The 17,904-nt window shown below is 39.7% G+C and overlaps 1 long non-coding RNA gene across 1 annotated transcript in view; it reads right to left on the bottom strand.

Moving 5' to 3' along the window:
* Positions 1-8,549: 8,549 nt before the first annotated feature.
* Positions 8,550-17,904, bottom strand: part of LOC120560927 — a 33,980-nt gene continuing 24,625 nt past the window's right edge. Inside the window, exon 3 of the long non-coding RNA XR_005639536.1 lies at positions 8,550-8,726. This is a non-coding gene — a long non-coding RNA (uncharacterized LOC120560927). The remainder of the gene's footprint in view (positions 8,727-17,904) is intronic.

The following is a 17,904-nucleotide window of genomic DNA, read 5'->3' as shown; positions in this document are numbered from 1 at the left end:
ACAAAACGAATATCGCCCCCATTCCCCCATGGCAGGTGATTTGTGGAGACAAATCGAGGAAATAAATAAATAAACTAGTACAGATGGATTTAAGCTCCGTTAGTGATCGGACGCTTTACTCCCATCGACTTTTCATCAACGCGGGCGCAATTAAAGGTATTTAGGCCTGTTTGGTTCAAGCAAAATCAGACGTGGTAGACTCTAAACGATTGTGCCCCTTTAGCAGTGGTCCATAAGTAGGTCTATTATACAATTAACAGGACAGTCATTGATCTGCGATCCACTCTTACTTCTCAGACAGTGCTGGTTAGAGAGGGCTTTTGGCAGATGTCAGGGTGAGCCTGGTGAATAGACCACCGCCTGGGACTAAATAGGTTTCTTTGCAGCCGCACAAAGGAGGCGTCCGAGCGAGGACTCCCCTCTCCTCCTGCACCACATAGGCAGCTCATCTTTTATGCTCCTCACCCGCAATCTGCCGGGACGCAGGGAAGTAGCCTATATGTGGCACAGCGTGAAAACCTAAGGAAATGGACTGGTGCATGGTCCACTGAGATGAGGAAAGATGTGACCAGCTCCCGAAGGTTCAGGAGAAGCAATCAGCAGCAGCAGCAGCAGCAGCAGCAGAAGAGGCTCGATTCGTTTGATCGTGACCATGGAGAGAGGAGAGGGACTCTGTGTGTTGGGAGTTGTAAGGCCAACCTTGCATGCGTTTGTGAAGGGCTTGAGCCAGGAGAGACGGTCTGTATGGTTTGGAAGCTGCTTGATTTATTTATTTATTGTGTAAGCATGAAGACAACTGATGTAATTTAAAATAAATAAACAAAACTTAATTGTTAAAAAATTAACTCATGAAGGTCAGAGATAATTTTATATGCATTAATAAATATATGAATAATGAATAATTTATGATAAAAATATCTAAATCACGAATAAAGTGAATGTAATAATAAACTACACTCATTTAATTCTAATTCAGGATAATTTTGAGGCTTTTTGAGGATTATCCAATTTGTTATCTCAGTCTAATTTGACGAATTTATGTTTTTTTTTAACATGAAGTATTAGCCATGGTAATATGCAGGTGTATTATCTTATGCTATTATTATTGCTATAACAACAACAACAATAATAATAATAATAAAATCGTGTTTTCTATAGAAAATTAGACGAGATAAATAATTTTACAGATATTGATTTCACAATAATAATAAGACGAATAAGAATAATAGTAATACATGCATATTAGATTATTATTGTTGAAAGTATTACCAGCTATGTCTTTAAAGGCCAAAGCCTAATTCAAAATCATTAATATGGACGTCCTGTTTAAATGGCACGTGTAAAAATCAAAAGGTTGTAGTTATTGTTGACAGCATTTATCTGAAGACCTACATGATAAATATTGATATTGTGCTGTGTTGCAGTGAAAATAGCTCGGATAGCAGACATCCCCTCAACTGTCCGATGCTCAGGCTGTAACTTATTGCTGTAATAACAGGAACCCACTTGAAATGGGTCTATGTCTCACTCAGCCTCCCTAACTGGACCGCATCAATCTTCCCCAGTAAAAACACACTCACATACAATCCTCCCGGGTTAATGCGGCGCATCTGAGTGCGGAACGGCTGTTTACACGCGAGGAGACACTTTTAATGGAAGCGCACCAAAAACAAATGCAATTTTGTAGAGCAATTTCAAAGATCAAGAATTCCGTGTCCACCTTCTCCGCGGTTTTTTAGAAATCAAACTGCGGTAAATCCATTGCTCATATGGGCCTTTGCAGAACAGGTTAAAATAATTCAAGTAACAGAAGGCAGATGCAGGATAAGATCCTTTACACCACAACCAAATTGTAACATGGACCAGCGGGCGAGCTGGTTGTTTCTTATGGTCAGACCTTTTGCATCTGCTTTCACTCAGTTAAAAAAAAAATCTTAAAGGAAAATCGATTTTCCATCTGCAGAAACGGCTCTCTAACAAATCACACCGTATCGTTTTTTGCAGGTGATTTGATGACAGTCGGAGGAATAAGAAGCAGACCAATAAGTGAGTTGCATTCGAACTCGAAAGATGCAGAGAGAGGCGAGCCACAGACAGGCAAACCCATTAGAGGCTCCCCTATTCGGCCACCCAGCCTGGATGCAACACCCCACGCATCTCATGCCCCAATTAGGCCCTCTGCCCTCCGCCTGGTCTCCCTTACTGCGTGATCTGGTGGACAGAGCGGTAATCACGGCTTCAAATAAAATAATCAGCAAAGAAGAGCGATTTCCTTAATGAGGAAGAAGAGGCGTGTGTCACGGAGAGTGTGGTGTGGTGGTGCGTGAGTGCGTGCGTGTGTGTGTATATGTGTGTGTGTGTGTGTGTGTGTGTGTGTGTGGGGGTTTAAAACCAATGAAAGTCTCAAAAGGTGTCATTAACACATGGTGTTCAGAGTATCAGCAGCTTTAAAAAAAAAGTCTAATTATCAGCTGTTAATAGTTGACCCCATGCTCAGCTATGTTTAGGACAATTTGTAATGAAGACGAACAGCAGTGTGAACAACCTCAGGCTAAAGTCAAAGGCATAATGTGGTTAATCAACTTTAAGTTCAACACTTCATGCTGGTCAAAATTAAACATACAGGTGGAATGTTTCAACAAGTTTATTGGTTGGGGGAAAAGTGCAGATACACAGCATCACTTTCCCATGTTTTATTGGGTGGATTTCTGTAGCTCTTAGACATCTACTGTGGATTTTAGAGGCAAAATCATGAGTTTGGAGCCCTTAAGCCAACAATTCCTCCAAAAGACTCAGATTTAAATTCACACACAGTCTCATACTGTACTGTATATCAGAAATACACTTATCTACAACTCAACATAACAAGGACAATCCTGGTGAATGCAGGTGAATGTACAAGGCCTCTATAGCGCCTAATAAAACTGTACCATATGTGTGCTGTTGATTTAATGACTAATAGCTTGTTCTCTACAAAGTGACCATAAAAATGGACTATTCAGCTAAAATTCTCTTGGATGATTAAAAGACTATAATGTCTGATTAGTCACACAATTGACTAAAAGGTGGCGGCCCTAAACATCATTGAAAGTCCGGACAACAAAAGGCAAGTGGGGCTGCTGATGCTGGGGATTAATATGCATGTACAATCAGGATATATACCCAAATCATAGATGCCTACTGTATATTAAGTTATCATATCATATATACTGAAACTCAGAGAAGCTGGACCTGCCAATATATGGTGCTAAAACCCCAATTTTGGTAATTGTAGTAATTGTAGTTTCATTTGGATTTCTATAGCAACACATTTCTGTGCCCTTTAACATGAATAAACTCCTTTAAATGTATAGTGTACTATATGAAATTTAAGTCTGTTTGTCTGATAAAAGCTTGATTCCACATGATCATGAGCCCTGTTTTCATTATTTCTGGCAGCAGTGTAAAGCACATCGCTTGAATGTGGGGTTTTTTTCAGTGTTAATTTTATTTGTGTGCATAAATACCTATCTTAACTTAGTCTTGCTTTACCAGACCTTCCTCCACAGCACTGCTGAGGAGGGTCTGGCTAGTCCACACAGCATTCCGGGATAGGAGAAAAGCAGTGCTCTGGTTTATTGGCATTTCTTTAAACCAATCACAATCGTCATGAGCGACGCTAAGCACAGGGCAGAGCCACGGTGCCGCTGCAAAATAGCCTCGGGAAGGAACTTGTTTTGGTGGAACGTTTAAAAGTTGTTAGTCGTGCAACAGAAAACTCAGATTCGACAGATAGTCTAGCTAGCTGTCTGGATTTACCCTGCAGAGATCTGAGGAGCAGTTAACCATAGTCCTAAATCAACCAGAGTTTTAAATTCCAACATAAAGAAAGCGGAAGGTACCGGACATCTGGCCGAAAAGAGTAGCAACGGCAACGTAGCAATCCCGGAAGTGGAGCATTGTGGATATAGACTAATCTTAATTTAATCACATTTAAAACAGAAGCAACAATATGTCACTAATAAAACTGCTAGAGCATTATCTGTAATCTGTTGTATTTACAGTCTGACCTCAGTCATTTAGGCTTCTCCAGCGGTCTACAGATCTAATTCCTTTTCCTCCCCGACACCTTGACTTTCCCTCCAGTTCTGCTCCAGCTATTAGAATATGTTCTTTCTTAAGTCCGGTCATTAGTTAGGTCCATTACTGTGGCTCCATCATTAGGAAGCTTTAATGCATCATTGAAGGTAATGAGTGCCTTGCATTACAGGTGCCAGCAAGCCTAAGACTCACTGAACGAGACTCTTTTCCACACTACAGCCTGAAAACAACTCCAGTTTTACTAATTTTACCCCAAAAAACTGTCAGAGTGAGGTGATGGCAGCATAACAAGAGCTAACCAGTGATCTGATGTAATATTTAACGCATTGTGAAAGATTTTATTTACATAACAAAACCAGAGATTATTTGTGAGGAATGTAGATTAAGTAAAAGATCACATCAGTGATAATTTAATAGTTCTAGACGGTGAGAATAACTTATCAAACTTACTCAAACAGACATACAGTACATACATTCTCCCACACACACTTGTGCTCCTAAAATACCAGATAAAGGGGAGGACTTGGGTCAGTAGTGTCTCTGAGTAGCTTGAAATTAGAAACATGTGCTGGTAATTATCAAACTGCAGCAAAGCCACGTCATGCAATTTAATGCCTCAGCAAATTAAAGAATAAATGGGATCAGTCTCTTTGACCTTGCTCACTCTGACTTGCCAAACTTGATCTACCTGATACTTCAAGTGTGTGACTCGCTCACTCTGAGACATGTATAGACACACACACACACACACACACACACACACACACACACACACACACACACACACACACACACACACACACACACACACACACACACAGTGGAGAGAAAAAGAGAAAGATACATGTGCACATAAACACACATCCTAAAAAGTAGCTCTATAGTTGATTGTGTGATGATAGGAACAATGTAAAAGCAATGCAGTAAAACCTATAAAAATAAATGGAGAAAGCACACACATACACCCACTGTATTTCTCTGTTGTCGCCTCACAGCCTGCTCGTGTTTTCAGCTCGCCTCTCACTTCACAAATCCCACACTTTCCCATCCATCCATTCTCTTTATCATCCTCTCCTCCCTCTCTCTCTCTTTCCTCCTCTCCATCCACTCCGCCACATTTCTGCAGCTTCTCTGCTACCCCTCCCAAGATTAATTGATCATCAATTTAGCTCTAATTTGGACCAAGTCAGCTGGTAAATGGGGCAGTTTTCCCTGATTGTTAGTGAAATGTGTGCAAGTACATTGATAAATTTTGATTATTTATCAATTACAACCAAATGAACTAAATCTATTGAATAAATTCTAGCCTGATTGCCATAATAGAGTTTGAAAATATGGCTATTGATAATGATTTCGGCTAATAGTCTCTTCCGGCCGTGGTTGCCGGCTTGTCGGAATGACAACACAAAACTCATTTTTCACAGAATCAGCTGAGTGAGTTCGAGGCCCATCTTTCATTAATCAGTCACATTACGGAGCTGATACGCCATAATATGCAACGCTTTCCTCAGAAAGACTCAAACACTTTGTCATATTTTATGTCAATTACCAGTCATTTCGTTGTGTTCCATCAAGACATCATGTAATAGTTAACATATGCTAAGGTAAAGCTCCCCTGTCCCGCCCTCCGCGAGCTCCATTGGAGGATGCCATCTCTGTGTTTGAGGGGAGACAGGGGGCTGATGATGAAATGAGCCCTGCTCTTAATTTCTTATTTTCCTGAGCTGAGGCGCTTATGGGAAGGGTGGAGCATGGGCATTTTTAAATGGACCTGCCACCATGTTTTCCTAAAGTTAATGGAAAAGCAGCTTGCTGGAAAATAGGATAGGGGAAAAATTGGAATTAGGTTCAGAGGCTTCCACACACAATAACAAGGGATTACTATGAGCCAAGGGCACATTTTAGCACAGACATACAAATTAAGGCTGCCATATTCTCACAGCCTCTCTGCTAAGAACTAAAAGTTTCTTTTTTTATTTATCATTTATAAGAGAGGTGTGTGACATGATTTCTCGGTCTGAAATTGTATTAAACAAACTAAAGTGCAAAAATACCATTAGATATAAACCATGTAGAAATGGTAGCATTAAAAGTTCCGTTCTGTTAAGTGATTTGAACTTAAACAGGTCTTACCTCTGCAGCCTGGCCAGTGGGAGAAAAAGAAAGGAACTGAAATAACTGCAATATCAGCCTTCCTTTTTAATCAATGATATGAGCCCCTCTGCACCAATCATGGCTGCTGGAAGCAACTTAATGATCAGCATTTAGACTGGGCAGGTAAACCCCTGCGCTATAGAGCCAACACAGGGGCCAACTGCAGGTGAATTAACCCAGTCCAGATCTAATATGCTGTTGTCAGCTCTGGTTAGTTCATGGCTAACCGTGGCCTGTATTGGCAGTGGCATAGCATCCAACGGTGTCTCCCTCCTCCCTCATATGCCAGCAGGCAGCTATCTATAATCGATGGCCACTTTTAATTGGACAGGCTGTCTGTTAGTGGACACCGAAGGTTGTGCAAGAGGGGCAACACTGTATTTACCACATGGTTATTGAGGATAAATAGGTCGGGGACGTCGGAGGTATTCTCTATAAAAAGCCAATCAGGGCTTCTGCTGTTGCATGACAGTCAATTATATTTCAAAATTTCACACAGTGACCCTCAACTATTTCATAATATATTCCAGTCATAAATGCTGGGAGAGACAAGCAATGCTATATATTAAAAAAAATACATTTGTTATATAACAATATATGCTATATGCTGAGCCACTCTGCCCATAACAACTTTCTTCATTGATAAATTATTGCAAAGGCAATGACATTACATTAACTCTGTAAACAAGAAAGACAATCTAACAGTTTACTTTCTTACACACAATTCTTTCCTGTGCTACAAAAATAAAGAAACGCAAATGTAATTTAAGCCTAATAGAACTGAGTGGATTATTATATCCAAACACAAATAATTTTCACTCCTCTAAAAATATAGGTAGATTGGTGTTATTGAATCAGACAGAAATATCTTCACTAATGTCATCAATAAATGAAATCAGACGCTAGCAGCCTCATTTCTATACTGAGGTAAGGAGGTCAGAAAAAAGGAGAAATGTGAATTAATTCTCTCTAAGCCGGAACGACCTACTGATGCTGGGTTAAAAGGCTTTTCATTCCGTATTCACATACTATTCATTATTTCCAAAATTAACTCTGTAGAATAGGCTACACTGCCTTGACTAATATGCCTAAGTGACTTCCTTTATTTCACCCCTTGATTTGAACCTTTGAGGTGCACGGGCCTGGGCAGAGTTAAAAATATCACCGAGATATGTAACTGCATATGTTTAAAACTGGCCTACATGTTATTTAGAGTAGCTGAGGCACCCTATGATGAACAATGCCCTCACAGTTGATGATTGCTACCCCAAATCCCAAGCCTCTACTCTGCTCTATTTTATTATCAGGGTACTAGTTTTTAAAGCTACGGATTGCCAGTGCTGTGAGGAGGCTGGAAGCAGGAGACAGAGGGCCACCGGTGGACATGCTGCTTTTGGCGCAGCCTCTAATTGATATTGAGCGAGCTGCTGGTGAGGAGCACACGGGGCCACTGCTGGCTAATCTATGCTTTAATCAGCGTGTGTAATGAGATTGGTGCCACGCTCGGAGAGAAAAGAGACTTACAAGCAACGTCTGTCAGGGTCCGGGGGAAAATATTGGCTCTAATTGTCGTGATTAAAGAAAACTAGAAGACGTTGAGCTGTTTTAGAAGGTGTGAGGGAGTCTGCTTTCCTTCAGCACCACCTGAGCTGAGCCCCTCAGGCGCTGTCCAAGGTGCTGAAGTTGTAGACGCAGGTAACTGAAACACAGGCCCTATAACTGCTTCTTTGTGTCTCTTTCAAACCTGGATTCTCGTAATTGTTGTGCCTACATCTTACGAGAACCTGATCACAATTCTTTTGAGGTAAGCTAATTAGTGAATGGGGCTGCTATTGTAACGGAACAATCCGTACCGAAGGGAGAGGCAGGAGGAGAAGCAGGAGAAAGCCAGGCCGCAGACTGAATAGCAAGCAGAACATTAGTAGAGGTGTGTGTGGGAACACTGTCTGGCAATTAACAGGGCATCAGGGCACACTCGCTCACATGCATATACAAATGTATCCATGCATGCACACATGGGCATAACACATCACATGATACAACCTCTCTTTCACTCAAACACACACACACACACACACACACACACACACACACACACACACACACACACACACACCCATAGGACTACATAAAATACTAGAACACATTTTAACAAAATGTACCAAATGTACCAGTGTGATATTAAAGAAAAGTAACTAAGCAAATTTATCAAACAAGAATAGTAGTTTCAATAATAAAACATTTTCAGTGAGTGAGTCTTAATTGCATGTTTTCATTGCATGCCATCTTATTGTCACTCAGTGTATGATTGACAGACAGAGAGAAAGAATGGAGCGGTAGAGGAAGAAAAACAGCGCAGGGCAGCCGAGCGCCATTTTACACCCAGAGCTTCAGCAAAGCTTTCTGACAGTCTGCCTGCGGCTGAGATTAGCCTCATCTATCCGGTGTCAGGGACGGTCGTGTCCAGAAAATCACAGCATAAACGGGTCTGACTGAGGTGAGAGAGAGTGAGAGAGAGAGAGAGAGAGAGAGAGAGAGAGAAAGACAGAGAGAGAGACAGACAGAGAGAGAGAGGTCAATGGATTACTCATACAAACAGACTGAAATATACTGCAGTGATGTGGGAATGTGCAGGGAGGGGAGGGATGAATTGGGTTTCCATGTGACAGAAACAGAGCACACTAGTCTTCCCCGACCGAGTCCACTTCCTGTCCCCGGTGATAACACTTTGTCCTTTCATCAATCACACCTGCATGAACAATGCAGACACACACATTCTTAACACATTCTTGTGTATGCTAAATAACGCAGTTGATGTGTAAGCAAAGCCTGTATTTCAAATAGATAGGTCGTTTTTATTATCACGTAACTGAAGAGGGATTTCCCTCCCAACAAATGAGTTATCCACCAGCCCACAAAAGTGACAACTTCTCTGACAAAATGATTGATAGCACAAACTGGAAATAAATCATGGCACTTTTTAAAGGTTAGAAGGCACCTGCAATCATTGGCTGACAAAATGATTACACTTGCACCTAGTGGATGCTGTAAATTTAAGAGATATGACTGATGAATCTTGGTTGCTGTTGTTATAGCCTTAATTATATTGTTTTGTCTTATTTAACGACAATCTTTTAATATATATATTTACATATTGTGTTTCATCTTATTTGATTGTAGTTGAAAATATGTGGGAAAATAAATCATGGGCTATATGTTAAACCACATACTGTAAATATAACCTAATAGACATTTCACTAGCAGTCATTTTCTTAATCAAACCAGTACTTTTGTAGACAATTTTAAAGGTTATTTTTCAGTTGTTCAGTCATTCCAAACCTGTATGCTATTAGAAATAAATTACGTATATTTATTTGGACTGTATTTACCTTTATTTTTGTAATATTTTTCCTAACAAATTGGAAAAACTAACACTGGAGCATTTCCTCTCTTTATCTGTGCTCCCCATTTGTAAAATGTCCGGCGGGATGGAGAAATGGAGATATCAGGAGCAATCGTATTTATGAGGCTTTCTGACAAATAGGCACAGTTACGCTCCGCCGGCGCACTGCCTGTTTACATAGGCCAGCTCCATTTCAGCGCCAGGCATTTATGGAGCGTATATGTGCATGTGTATTGATGTGCTTGCGTGTGTGTGTGTGTGTGTGTCGTCCACAGATGGCCTGACCTTGGAGAGGGTCACCTGTGAGGAGGTGATGCATCCCAGAGAGACAGAAGACAAACCAGAGCTTTGTGGACACAGACAGCTCCAGCAACCTTCCAACCTGTGAAGCTGCTGAAGTTTTGAAGGTGACTGCGTGATTTTTCCTCATGCACCTGGAAATGCCAACATCCAGTATGAACTCTGTCTCTCCCGGGCCTCCACTGCGCTCTAACTGCTTATTATGGCTCATATTGGAACGACCCGGAGTTATTTCCTTTACAAATAAAGTGCCTTTGAAAGAGATTAGAGAAATATGTATGAATTTCAGCCTAATTTATTTGATCATCCCACATTACAAAGCAGCGTAGTGCTCAAATGTGATAACAAGTTTTCAGTTCCTTTCATTATGTAAGAGAAATTAGATCTCGATAGGATTTCACTGGGGCGCGGTGTTCCCGTGGATGAAATGTAATTTGTGGGGAGAATTTGTTGTATCTGTCACAAATATTCCCAATTAGCCACGTAATTATTTGAGGGTTTCTGCAATTACGGCTTAAACTAGTAAATTTGAAGCTGTAGCTGTCCCTAATTGGTCTAGATTTGATATTATGCATATTTGCATAATGAGGAAATTGGGAGGAAATTGTGTTCATCCATTTGTGAAAAATTCTATGAATTTTATGAATCTGAAAGCCACCCCCTTGCGGTCGGTGACTTTGCCTCAGCTCCCAGAGGAAGCAGGGCGGGGCCGCGCAGGGCATGTTCACGTCTCCATGTGCGCTCGAGATGCACTCAGGGTGAACGGAAGAGCTTTACAGTACTCTCTGCAGGAAATGTTGCAGGAATCCATGCGTTGTGAATAATATGGTATAAAAAATATTTTTAATAATATTCAGTCCAACCAATTAAAGTGCAATATTACTGCAGTGGGACGAATACGAATATACATTTGTGATGGAGTATATGTAATGGAATTTACTTTAGGCTCTGATCATTGATTTATTAAGCATTAGCAGAAGGGTCATAGTTATCTTTTTCATTTTCCATCAGTTAACAAACAAAATGGCTGTATGGTTTTATTAAGAAGTCTTTGATTTTATCATTAGGTTTATATTAGATAATTCATTCAGATTGGTCTGTGAGACTTAATTATGCATTATCACAGTGTGCTGATTGATATTGAGAAAGCTACGTGTTCTATGTAATTGGTAATAAAGACGGTAATTTTAGAAATTTGTCCAATCAGTAATGATTATGAGCCTTTGAGTAGGTAATGATGTTAACCCTAGTTGCCTCTTACACAGTCCACCTATCAAATATTAGACATAATAAGCTCTACAAAAGGAGGAAATACCCTCTTCACACACATTAACAATAGCCATATTTGTAGTTTCTAAAGTTAATGAAAACTTAAAAAATGAGATCAAGAGGCCAAACCTCAGGTGCAGTAAGACACTTCACCTCTGAGGTGTTTCTCTGATATAATATTACATGAAGGCTCCACCTGGTCATAGTGGTGGTGGAATGTGTGTCCTCATGATGTAAGGGCTTTAGCCCGCTGAGAGCCGTATATCAGAGAGCAGTAAAAGAGAGACGCTAAGAGCACTGATGAATGTCTGAGAGATAGATGTGTTAAGTGACCTTGGTACATTACACTCTCCTTCAAAGCGGGAGCAATGAAGATTAGTATAGTCTTATCTTGTCACACCAAATGTGCTTGTGTGTGTATGTGTGTGTGTTTGTAGTCTATAGGCTGCCACTTTTCTAAGAATCGCTTGCTTTTTTACAGGAATGATATTACTTGGATATAAATGTGTTTACAGGTTTTGTGCTTGTCAACTTTTTGTTTTATTTCCCCTTTTGTGTGTATGTACTGTATGGAAATACATTTTATACATTTAGCTTTTTCATATTATTTTCATTATCAATTAATCTATGGATTAGTTTTTTTCAATTGGTCTATGAAATGTAAAAAAAAGAAATTGTTAAAAAATGCTCATCATAACTTATCAACAGTCCAAACCCCAAATATTTTCAATCTACAATGATACAAAACAAAAAGCAGCAAATGTTTTAGAAACCGAGAATATTTGGCAATTTGGCTTAATAAATAACTGAAACAAACATTACCAAAATAGTTTCAGATTCATTTTCTGCCCAATCGACTAATTGTTAAAGCTCTATTTGAATTTTGAGCTTTTCTTAATCGCAGGATAATATGGAAAATGAGTACAAGGTTGTAGTCTCTAAACAGACATTAAAGCTATATAAGGTTGTTACAGTTGCTATTTGAACATAACATTTGGCTCATGGAGAGAAAAAATTTGGATTGAGTCTGACCCTAAATTACTGTGAGCAGGGTTTTATTAAGAGGGAAGAAAGCAAGCAAAAAACAAACCCAATCACATTGATTTATGGGAGGGATATCACACAAAATATCCTTCTTCAATATTCGCAGGCAGCTCATAAAATATGCTGCATAATAATTTCACCATTTCATGGGATATTAGACCATAATGATCACAGTCCACCCCTCTACACCCCACAGCCCTACAGGCTACACACACATACAGACATACACCTCAACCCCTGGGCAGACCAGTGTTGGGGCTAATTTATAGGTGAAAATGAAAGGCATGCTTAATGTAATGGCTCCTTACAGCCATGAGATATTTTTCGCACCATCACTCCATGGCTTGAGAAAGAGGAAGAGGAAGAAAAAGGAATGTGGATTAAAGGAGAGCAGGTCAAAATGGAGAGAGAGAGGAAGGGAGAGGGAGGGAGATAGAGGCTAAACACATCAACACAGGCATTGGAGGGCTCACAGCACACATTCGGTTGTTTTTTTCAGGGAAAAAACAACAGCAGCCATGAATGTGTTCCCAATGAAACTACAACTACAAGCCTGAACAAATAGAATCACACAAACACACACAAACACAGCAGCAACAACGGCAACAGCAGCGGCAGCAGCAGCAGCTGAAACTGGCGTATTCTACTCTTTGAGTTAATGGGAATAAAATACCTCAGTGGATGAGTGCAGATGTGTTTGATACAAATAGTCATTTTCCTATTTGCTGCCTCATTGGGCATGATGAATGATGGAAGTCATGGAGGCGGTGTGATAAATGGCAGCACCTTGGCTCTACTGCATGGCCTATTGATTCTCCTTCTTTATTACCCCTCCAACCCAGCTGGCTGCTCTGCCCCCCCCCCCCCCCCCACCCACACAGAGTACAAACACACACGCCATGTGCTTGGTGAATCTGCGCACACACACACACACACACACACACACACACACACACACACACACACACACACACACACACACACACATAAAGCATACAACACATGCACATTTGGAGATACACAGAGCAATGGACGGTGATGAGGGGCAACAAGAAAAAGAGGCAAAGAAAAAGCAATAATAGAGGAAGGGTGAAGACAGCCTAGCGGAACTGTGTTTTCATATCTGTGGTTTAACAAAGCCATGAGACAGTTGTCTCAGATGGAAATCTACATGAAACACAAACCCCCAAAAGATCCAAGAGGAAATTAAAACATACAGATGACTCAATTAAAGTGTTTTGTGTAGGTGATTTAATCTTCCTGAAAACGTTTAATTCATTTATGAAGCCCAATCTGTCAAAGACTTAAAAGTTTGATGAGGGATTGGCCTGTATGTACAATGCCATCAGTCACACAGACAAAGCGGGCAGGATAAATCAGTGATATGACCATCTACTGAGCTCTTCATCATGAGGTAATGAGGGTAATATCCTCCTCTGCACAGTAACGTCAAGGCAGGTTTCAAATACAGTAGACAAACAGACAAGCCCTGACTGCCTCAACTGTCTCTGCTGTGCATATTCACACACACACACACACACACACACACACACACACACACACACACACACACACACACACACACACACACACACACACACACACACACACACACACACACACACACACACACACAAACACACACACACACACAACTAACGAGGTAGAGTGATGTTTGAGTAGCAGTGACAGCCGTGTTCTTTGTGACAACATGTGCAGAGGTGAGCCAAGGAGGACTACTTCCTGTTGGACAGCAGGAAGTGACCCAGGTCAGAGGGAATAGCGGAGGAGAGATAAGGCCTGTCAAAGACAAATCAAGGTAATGTCTCTATCATCACTGTCATAAAAAAGAAAACACTATTTCTTTGGCTGTATCTCTCCAAAGGAGTACAAAGAAACAGAGTGATCAAACTGTGCTGACCTCTCAGATTTCAATTTACCTGCTGCATCTCCTTGACCTTGAACCACAGAGATAATAATTCAGGGTCTTGGGCGGGTGATAAATGGTTTGTGTGCATGTGTGCACGTCCATGTGGCTGTGTGTGTGTCCATATCTAATTCACAAAAGCGAAAACAAATGGAGATTCAGTGAGCTAGACAAACAGAGGCTAAGCACACACACATGATTAAAAACACACCTGCTACTTGAAACGGTGTTGTGTAATGTACTAGATTGTAACAGAAATTGCTGTTTTGCAATTAAGATCAACTTTGTTCCATTAGGCTGCAGAATAATTGAATCTTTTTTTGTTCTTTTGGATTATGTTGCTTTCGACTTTTCTATTATTGGGATCTAACAGTCAGCGCACCTGTGGTTAAATATGGTGGTTTACTACATAAGATGTTTTTTGGTAGCACTTTCTTATAAGGTACCTTTTATGAATGGATATATAGAGTAAATATTAACAAATGGATTTACTAATGGTTAAAAAATAATGAATGCTTTATAGAACAGTCAGAAGCTATTATTAAGACTTGGCTGATGTTCATCTTTTTTTTGGTAATGATTTAGTTATAGATGTAATAAAAACCCATGGGTTTCTAACAAACCATCAAGTCTACAGTATTTTTTGCACTTTTTTTAACTGCAATATAAAAATACTCAATTAAAAGTCCTGCAAAAAAGATGTCACCCAGGTAATAAGTTTTAAAAGTAAAAGTACTCATAATGTATAAAAATGGCTCCTGAGTGGTGAAATATTACATATTTTTGGATTATTATTACTGATGTAGTAATGCGTGAGCAGCATTTTACTGTTGTTGGTAGAGGTGGGGCTAATTTTAACGATTTTATGAGCTGTTGGTTTTTTTATCTATAAAATTGCATCATATTATATACAATCATGTTTTGTATGTCAAATTTAAATCTGTAAAGCTGTCCAATAATTGTAGTGGAGTAGAAACTACAGTTTATAATGTATTACCCTCTGAGTTATAGTAGATAAAGTAGCATGAAAAAGGAAATACTCAAGTAAAGAACAAGTACCTCCAGTGTACTCAGTCAAGTACATGTACTTAGTTACATCCCACTACTAATATTGTTTTTACAAAAATAAATTTCCTTAATATACATATTAATATTAAATATTATTATTATTGTTGTTGTTAATGTTCTTACTGTTATAACTGTTATTGTTATTGTCATAAATATTATGCATTTTATTTTTTAACATATTGGCAATCCTAAAGTGGTTGACTTATTAATAACCTATAACAAATCTACGATGCATTAGTAAATATTTATTAACCACTAACATAGCCATTTGTTACAATTTATAAACCTTCTGTAAAAGGTGAATTATTAGAAATAACCCTTTTCTGTAACATGTAACCCCCCTCCCCCCGCAGCCACCATTTAGCATTTATAGGTAGTGTATAGATATCTAATATTTGGTTTATAATGCACAATAATGTAGTTGAAAGCAGATATAAGCACATGACGACATAGATCAACACAGCTTTATGAGGTTAGTCCACCCAAAAAAAATGTATGCTGACTGCATTTTTGCTTACGTGTGTGTGTGTGTGTGTGTGTGTGTGTGTGTTTGTGTATGTGTGTCATGTGCATCTGCATGCACATGTGCAGGTTTGATGCCTTCTACCTCATGCTCCCGGCTTTTAAAAGTCCATTTGGACTCCTGCCTACAATCACCTTCTCGTCGTCGCTGTGGTAACGGAGCCAGGCCTAATTAGTATGCATTATCAATTAACAAACTTAATAGCCGGCAGATTGATTAGATCCTCAGTTATAGGGGCAGAACTCAGGCGAAACATGGAATGAAAAATAATCATGTGCACAGACTCGCACTTGCGACACACACACACACACACACACACACACACACACACACACACACACACACACACACACCTTCTCCTCCTCCTCACTTGTGTAATTACTGTATGCATATGGCATTGAGTGGATTGGGAATGAGGCAGTGTGAGGTTTTAAATAGACCTTCAGCTTATAATGAGTCAGGCCGCCATGGCTAGTTTAGCTCTGATTGTGCTCCACTCTAATGAATGACAAACCTTCTCCACTGCAGATGCATGCACACACATACACAAACAAGGAAACTGTTAAACTGTGTATCAATACGGTAAATACATGTGGAGTGTGAGGAGAAATGTATAAGGTGCATCTTCCACACCCACATATACATCCACACATACACAATGCACACTGGGTATACACGCACACACAGACACACAAACTCATATCCACACACACTGTGAATGTAATCAGGCGTTAGGTTTACCCTCCTATCAGTCTAATGGAGGTTAATGAATGATTAGGTCTAATAATTTTAGAGTGGAGCTCTAGCTTAGCCACACGATGCATCAAACGCTTAACAGAGTGAGAGCAGCAAGAAACAAACTCACCATCAGCGTTGTGATGGTAATATGAAAGCAAAGGAGAAAACGTCTAAAAAAATGCAGGTAAAACATTATCATTAAATTTAGATCATCACTACATTTTTTAATTTCACTTTAGCTTGAATGTCCTGATCACAAGGTGTGCTGTCCGTGGTGCTGGAATGCTTGAGTTCAAAGTTGAAAGTTAAAGAGAAAATATTCTGCTGGTAATAAAAATAACATATTAGTGATACTTTTCTTGAAATCGTTCATTATTCAGTCTCCCAATGACACCATTATGTGTATGAATCTGAATTCACACGTTTGAATTCAAATTCAGAGAAATAAATGTGACTAATTGAGAAATGTGTCTGACAAAATTACCATACAAGATAAACAAAATTAATTTTTTTAAATCAAAACCTGTTCCTCCTAAATGATCCAGATTGGATGTGGTCAGCCTAACTGCCGGCTTCATATTGTCATTGGGAATATGAACAATTATTACCAGCTCAATGAAAACAATAGATCTGACATCAAAACATAATCTCTACAATACAAGCCATATACTGTATGTATATGTATATATATATATATAGCATGTGTACTCCTGGCACTCAGAAGAATGAAGATAGTGAGGCAACAGTCAATCAATCAGCACTAGGATATGCTTTCCTTCCTTAGCTCTCAGCTACTAAATGCAGGGCTATAGCACATAGGCCCTGTATAGAACCGGTGACCTACCACATCAGTGAAAGGCCAATTCATGGCCATTAAAATGCAAACGCGCGCATATTTCACAGTGTTAAATTTTATGAAGCATTTAAAGCACCATCCCTCCAGTAGTAAATCCAAATGGTCTTATTTCCTATTCATAATATTCATACTCAACATCTCTAAGCAGTGACATTAAAAATGTTTGCATCTCCACCAACTTAGAGGTTGAAATTAAACTGAGTTTGGCAGTGATGACACATACATATTTACACATAATCACACACACAGACACACAACACATACACACGGTGACTTTATTGCAGATGTTCGCCTGGTATCCTCTGCTGCATTGTGGCCCAGTTTGCAGCCATCTCCCTCTGATGTATAACTCGTTGTCCAAGCCTTAATGTTGATTTATTATCCATCCATAAATTAGAAAAATATGTTTGAGAATTCCGTGGCGCAGCCAGGCTCTGCGGACCGTCTGGGGATTGGCTGACGTGTCAGAGGCGAATATTGGCTCGCCAGGCAGCCTTTTGTTTCCCTGCACCAGCAGGCATTTAATGAGTGCTGATGGCTTA

Source organism: Perca fluviatilis, chromosome 6 (genome assembly GCF_010015445.1).
Source record: "Perca fluviatilis chromosome 6, GENO_Pfluv_1.0, whole genome shotgun sequence".
Lineage (NCBI taxonomy): Eukaryota > Metazoa > Chordata > Actinopteri > Perciformes > Percidae > Perca > Perca fluviatilis.
Note: the sequence above shows the minus strand (reverse complement) of the source record. Positions and strands in the feature narration are given on the sequence as shown.